This window comes from Sprattus sprattus (assembly GCF_963457725.1).
Source record: "Sprattus sprattus genome assembly, chromosome: 5".
Taxonomy (NCBI): Eukaryota; Metazoa; Chordata; class Actinopteri; order Clupeiformes; family Clupeidae; genus Sprattus; species Sprattus sprattus.
In genome coordinates this window covers 7641677-7649885 of record NC_137924.1, presented here as the reverse complement: position 1 = coordinate 7649885, position 8209 = coordinate 7641677, and positions in this window count along the sequence as shown.

The window sequence follows — 8209 nt, the reverse complement described above, 5'->3', positions numbered from 1 at the left end:
CCCAGTCTAAAGGGGGAGGGTGTTCACACAGTTCATACAACTTTGTTTAGTTAAAAATACATACAGTATAATAAACTTGATGAAAAGTACAGTATGAGGATGTGGAAATACATTTCATAATTAAAATTATCATTACTTTTCAACACTAACCACAGCACACACAACGAGCAAAAAGTGTTTTATTGAGAAACTTGTCGCCTCTCTTGTTCTCTGAGGCTTACCCCCAGATACGTTTTTCTTACCCAGACTTTCCTAATCCTCGTCATCCCCCAGTTGTAACCCAAACAGAATTCACAGACTATTGGTTTTCTAGGCAGACAAGGACCCAATGCTGAGCAAACAGACAGATATCACACGACAGACCAAACTCAGGAGAGAAAGAATCAAATGGCCGAAAATGTCTGACACCAAGGAATTGGCCAGACTCGAGTCTAGGTAAGAAAAACGTATCTGGGGGTGAGTCTCAGAGAACAAGAGGGGCGACAAGTTTCTCAAAAAGGACTTTTTGCTTGTTGTGTGCGCTGTGGTTAGTGTTGAAAAGTAATGATAATTTTAATTAATGATTAATGAAGTAATGATTATTATTTTTAACTAAACTAAGTTGTATGGATAGAATCCTTGAAGTCACTGCAGTGGGAAGAGCATATAGGAAAGTGAACACAGTCGTAGCCTCCGGGAGTGCCTCAGCAGAGTAGGAAGGGAGGAAAGTTCAAGGAAACTGAGCAAGGAAAAGATGAAGAGGAGGGCCCAATTCATTAAGGACACCTACAAATTCACCAGGTCTTTACTGGGGGAAGCCAAATCTGTGAGACTGAGTACCCCTAAAGAGGAGGTAGAGGTTTTTCTTCAAGAAGATGCACATCATACCCTCCAGCACCCAATTCATTGGTGCAAACCCAGAAATTGGCAGGGCAGAACATCCCACAATCATATTCAATACCGAGGAGGAACCGTTCTGGAATGATGCCCAAAAGCTTCTCCGGAGGTTATGGAAGCTGTTCCAGAGCATTCTGAAATAAGGCACCATATCACCAACCTGGAAAAGGGCAGAAGGATAGTTTGTCCCCAAGGACATAAGTGGGTTTGGAACCATCTGTGTGCTCAGAATGTAAGATCTTCTCAGTGCTGGCAAAACGGATGACCTGACACATGATGTAAGAACGGATATTTGAACACCTCTTTCTCAGTCAGATGATCCATGAGGCTAGGTAAAAGAAAGGCGACTGTTGTCTGGCTGGATTTGGCTAACACTAATCGATCTATTCCCCATGAGCTCATCAAAACAGCTTTGAAGCACTACCATATCGCAGATCACATCAAGGGAACGATAACCAGCTACTTTGGAGGGATTAAGCTTCAGTTTAAAACCACAGACTAAACCACGCAGTGGCAACACAAACCCCAAACCTGCACAGGTAGGGTATAAGGGACAATTCACAGTCCAAGATCTGTGGGTAAAAGGGCACCGTGGCACTTTCATCAGGGAAGGAGTGAACAGTATCCAATAACACCTAGGCCAGTCTGCTGCGGTAAGCCCAAGCGTTAAAACTAAGGGTAGACATGACAAGGAGCGAGTTTTCTGTGGTCAGCCGAAGCGTTAAAGCTAAGGGTAGACATGACAAGGAGGCTCCAGTTTCCAGATGTGATTGGTTGTTCACCTGTCAATCTCGTTATAACGACTGTGTTAGCAAAGATTTATCAACACACCCCAAAACATTGGGTGAGCCCACCATCAAGCGTTGATGAAAAGTGTATGTGTGAGTGCACTGTTACGCAGCCCTGTTGACGTAACTGGACTCCCTAGTCTAGCAGAGACAACCTCAAGTCGAGATTTTTGGAGCTGACACCATTGTAGGGGAAGACTGGTTTTATTCATGTTAATTTAGTTTCTCCACCAGCATTATAAATGCAAACTTCAATGTAATGCACCAACACGTATCTGGTATCAAGTATTCATGGTTACATCTGAAAAACGTAATTGAGCGAGTGCTAGCAGTCACTTGCAAAACCCCCTTCCAACCAGTCATTTTCATCCAACCTATCAGTAACATTATCATTTTGACAGCCATTACATCTACAACACAACAACATTATTTACCTTGATTATTTAAGTTTTATTAATAAAGATGATTTCTTGGATGAGGCAATTTATTGTAAGTCACCATTTCAGTATGCTTTGAAGAGAAAGGAAAGTACGTCAATCTTCGAATCTACAAAGAAATGTCAGAACATTCACATTAATGGGAATTAATGGGAATATTCACTAACGGATGGTGCAAATATTTCATATCCTCCCTGACCAGTACAATCAAAATTCCTGAGTGAAGCACAAATGCAGAGAGTACTTAGAAGACTTCCAATGCACTAAAAATTATAAAAGTCATCATCTTTATCCACCACATGTCTCACATTATCTCCATGGAGATACGCCTCCAATAGTTATATATATACTGTATATATTTATATTTAGATATGTTTATTTATTGTATTTATTATTATTATTATCTTTGGTCAGTATCACTCTTATATTTGATGTGGTGGAAAATAAGCAGTGGTTGATCTATGCTTGGAGTCCGACTCAAAGACAGCAGAAAATCAATCACTGTGTTAAGGGTTCTCACACTCAACCTGAATCTGACACTATTATTCAGATTTACATTTCTCCCCTGGAAGAATAATGACATGAATCATTGAGGTGTCATCAGCACAGATAATTACACTGTGAATTCTTAGCAAGTAGCTTGTCTGAGAGAGGCCTCTCTGGAAGATGCACCAGCGAGAGGGAAAAATGACAGTGAAAAATGGCCTTGATATCTCTGTAAAAATGAACACTTATAAGATGCAAATCATACTCAGCATATTTTCTTGCTAGTGCAAAATGTAATCTGGTCTGGCTTGTTTTCCACTAGAAAGATTTCAGGGTTTTTATGAATCCATAAGAACACTTTTAATTAAAAAGGCTTCAAAAGTACAGTAATTATTTTCTTTAAAATGCAGTATTATTCTCCAATACAGTTATTCTCCAGTAGAATATACTGAACTCAAACTAACATCTGAAAATATAGCAACACATGCTCGTCTTGAGCTTCTTAAGGGAGCTTCGTAAACAATAGCGATGGTCAGAATTAGGATAGTTGATGTCCCATCATTGGACATGCTGACATGCCCAGACCATCTTATTGGCCAAACATACCTCTTTTGATGAGAACATTTATCATTCATTTGATTTACATTTCAAATCATTCCTCATGTATTTAAAAATACTGACCACACCTTAAAGTTCATTGTTTATACCTTTAAATGACTCAGATCCATCAAATTTCAAAGTCATAAGTTTACTGGTAAATTAATTTACCAACTTATGGGTGACAATATGAATTGGTGTAGCTGGTATCATGTGGATAGATAATTAATTATTACATTATGTTGAAATTTGATGACTGTTGGTAGTATTTTTCGCGGAATCTCTTGATGTTTAAGATAATCTGTGTGTATATGTTACCCATCATGAATTCCAATCCATGCCATGTGGGGACTACTTAAGAAAATTATTACAATATTTACCTTGTTTCATGATTTTATATATTCTTTGCCCACAAGATGGCTTACTAACTCATTCAAAGCTCAGGCCGTAAAACCTCTTGGGTTCTTATATGACACGTGGTTAGATCAGAATCTCTCTGATACTTTTCTATCATGGGGATTACAGTAATGATAATAAGTCATTCAAACCCATGCTTCATGTGCACAGCATTCAGTGCAGTAGGAGAGGCATTGGCTGATGGTTAAATCAGTGCCACTGCTACCACAATGATATGGGACGTCCCAACAGAAACCCTACAATCTCAGGACAGAATTATTTATTGGAACAACTAGATATAATACAATTAAGACTGTAAAAGTGGTCTATTCCCTATTAATACAAATGGGAAGACTCCATCCATATTTCTTCTATGTGAACATGATGTTATGTCATCACTGTAGACCTTATGAAACGATTAAAAAGTCTTTGTTGACTTTGTCTTGAATCAGGGGCGTCTCATTCATGGTATGCACACATAGTGTGCCACGCACAACCTAAGTGTCAGTTGGTAATTTCACGTGAACATAGAGAAACCATCTTTTGACATAAACAGAAGTGAATGAGTGTGCCTGGAGCATGGGGTAGTGTGACAAAGACTGCCTTCCGAAACAGGCCACATTTAAACTTAAATTAAAATATCTTATTATATTACTTCGATTACTAAATGGTAGGCCTACCTTAAGGCCTTCAGCCAAAACCACGTGGCGACTCCTGTTGATGTAATAATTGGCAACTCGGGTATCAGATTATTTGGTCCTAGTAATTTCATGGTTCTAGTAATTACGATAGGACATGAAGACAACAAAAATGAATGGATGAAAACGGCAGAGATAGTGGTTGTGCAGCAACTGACAATAGTTTTATGCTAAGGCTGAAAAAGCTAGTTAGCTCCTTACCTGTTTTCCATATCCATATCCATGCATATTCCACATCCATATATCATGAATACTAAAGGGGATTATCATAAGCTATACAACATGAAGAACAATATAGCCTTATAGGCCATTATACATTATAACATAATACTGAAACTAATGTTAAAAACAAACAAAAACAAATGACGGTTTCAATTAGTCCGCATGAAAGACTAGTAATGTAACTCAGTTGACGGCTTGGACTCCTGACTCTTAATCACATCTAGTGGTTGCATGACAATTGGCAAATAAGAGAAAGTAATATCTGTGTCATGGTCAATTGGTCCTTAAGGTAATGAAAAAGCTTATTTCATGGCCCAGCGGACAGTCAGTCTCTTCTATTAGAGGACATTGTCACTGATACACCGTTTCCACTCTTGACCGTTTTTGCAAGTTGAGAATTCAAAACAACTATTAACAATCGCGCCTACATCACAGAACTCACTAAGTGTCGTGTCAGTTACAATGAACATACTTCTTACATGCACTCAAAAGGATCTACATTTGCATAAATTGAATGGACACATTCATTTTCTCTATGATCTTGAACGGATAACACATAGTGGACTGACACAATTTGCAGCTTGAAAGAGGTCTTTGCTTATGAAAACGTTTAGCTCATTTCAGTGAAATATAGGATTTCTTTCTCACCACGGATCCGTCTTAAATAGGTGAATTGAGTGCTTATGACTGTGTGGGGGAACTGCACCTTCCTCCATGAAAGGACATGGGGTTTGCCAGGGCAGCTGTACTCTGTGTAAAACCAGGGTATCGACAAAAATAGAGCTTCATGAACCTTTTGAAGGAACGGCCAAGGCAAAGGTTATGTGACAAGTGCAAATAAAGGGGTGTGTGGGGGAGAACTACTGTATGTGTGCTGAAAAAACAGTGCTATGCTACATTTGCAGATTCTTTGGTGATATGCTACCCTTGTGAGGGCATCTCAGAAAATATTCAACAGATTAGATAACATAGAATTAGTGGCTCAAAACATGATATTAGTCTCGGTCTTCAGCTTAACACTGCAAGTCCAAAGGATGTGTTACAGTGCAGTTAGTGCTTGTATGGACAACAAAGCTAGAGAACACATTTGAACTGAAGGGATGACATGGACTGACCTATGACACTCACAACTGAAGACTGAAGCACAACCTCTGTGCCCAAATTTAAGGTTAAGGTACATGACAAGACTAGACTCAAAACAAAAGACTTCCATAATATCATCTGTTTTCCACGGACGAATGACGTGCTTCTTCATTGCAAAGATAACAAGTCCAGTCTTGAGAAGGGGTCATCACTTCTCACTACTACTCGATGCAAGGCAAAGCTTCCACCCCCAAATGAACCACTGCAGAGAAAAGGCACTGGCCAAGTGTGAAGTCTTAGACACCTGCATTTCTAGGAAAAAGAACAGCCATGCTAGCCACAGGGGTATTCTGCACATATAATGGAGACTCTGGATTATAGAAAGTGCACTTCCCTTGCACAGCCTGCAGTGTGGCACACATGCGATCTCTACCTGAAAGATCTGTATTAAATTCTCAAAACCCACAGGAGCTTTTTACAGGCGGGCTGCAGAACAAAGACACATGAGCATGTTAACAGGCTGACCAGTATAAGGTAAGATAGCCGAGTGGCTCACGGCTCCACTCGCTCCCTGAGGTGTCAATGGTGTGTCCTTGACTTTTGCTCCACTTCTCCAGTCGCCTGTGCTGGATAATGAGACACAGAGCATCAAAATTTAATGTGATGGAGTAAATTCGTACAATTGGGCAAGGTGCTCTATAGACCATCATTAAATGCTGCCTCATTGACTATGGCAGGAGGAACTGATTTACATTCTAAGAAATATACGTTAATAAACTTGCCACTCGTGAGAATCTTATTTCTTATCATGACAAGTGATGTAATTTATGGTCAGTGCGGGATGAATCTAAATAGGCACAATAAATACACAACATTATCTGCATTAGTATGTTTTTATTTTGCTAAGGATTAGCCAGTTTAGGTCTAGCCATAATGAAATATTTTTAGTTTAATTGAGATATTACCAAAGTGGATACTAGTTTGTTTATTTTGATGTGGACAAGAACATTTCTAGAGGCTGCCAGATTAAAACAGTTCAAAGCTCTGCTACCATTATATATTCAGTCATGTATTGCAGTTTGTTAACAACAGAACCAGAGGTATTATTAAGTCTTACGTTGGACATTTTCAGTGGACTGGCATCATCCATTGAAATGAATATATAATTAATTATTTTGACAAAGAACTCCACCTACAAACAGAACTTCTAAGGCCGGTTATAGGTAGTCTGACATGCCTTGATGTTTTTGTATATTTCCCCCTAACTAAAAACATTGAGGCAAAAGTGGCATGTATGTTTATATAATCCTAGAAGACATCAACAATAATAACATGAGAGTAAAAGGAATGTAGTAAAAAAGTGTTGTATTTAAATCAAATCTATACATACCCTTACAAAAAAAACTCAACCTTATTCTGTATTTCTTTCCCAACTAGTCAATGTGCAGATGGAGTTCTAATTAATCCAGTCAACCAAAAGTAAAGGTTTTATTTTTTTGTAGTTAGTGTTGATAATCAACAGTCTCAAACACATTACAGGTAAGCACACTGTAATCGACAGAACATGAAGTGGAAACTATGTTAATTTGTCCTCATCGTCGTTATATATGGTTGAGGTACCAAGCAGTGCAAAATGAAAGCAGTGAACATCAAAGAGTAAATCAGTCATACACCCTGGGGCATATGCATGTATCTTTCTTCATCAATTACAGAACTTCCCTTTTTTTTCAATGTGGAATCATACTAATCTCAAGCAATAACTTCCTGTTTGTTCCTGTTCCTGTTCGACTTCCTGACCTTAGTCCATCAGCTTGCGTCAGCAAACACGTAACATTAGGCTGTGATCGCTCCATTATCCCAGCATGTGACCATCTTAGCCGTAACCCTCTACACTAGTACACCTTTATCCCAGCATGGGACCGCCTTATAGCCGTAACCTTCTACATAAGAGCACATAAATCTGATGTATTACTATTATTATTATTTCCAATAAACGTCACCTAACGTCTTTAGAATTATACTTTACAATTGTGTGTAGCTTTCCTTTTTGTTCAAGCGCAGCCTAAGGATGCTGTTTGGCATTTTGTGTGTCTCAAGTGGGCAATGATTCTTGGTCCCCCAGTAATCCCTGCAGCAGCATTGCATTGCAGAGTCTTGGATTAACACTCTAGCATGTTTCGATGAATTCCCTCTCTGGAGTAATCCTCTTCAAATCGGTATTACTGACAAATATATATATGTGTCCTCAAGGGTGTCTTGCTTGTTTGCAAGGCTTCATGACATGAATGTTTTTTTTTTTTTTTACTGGGCTTGAGTGATTTTTTTATTGATTCCAAGAGGAATAACAACTCTGCAGACTTTTAGCCCTTTTTTGAATACACAAAGACAAAATACAGCAGAATAGAATAGAATAATGTGAAATGTAAACGGGGGGGGGACAATAATAACAACAACAACAACAACAACAACGACAACAACAATAACAACAAGAGCACAGCAGACTAGCAGGGTAAACAGAAAACGAACGTTAGGACATGCATTTCTTTGAGTTTTAGTTAATGTCACACGTCCATTTGAAATGATGCCAGTGGTCCTTTCCCCTGCCAGAGAGTTTGTTTGGAGAGCA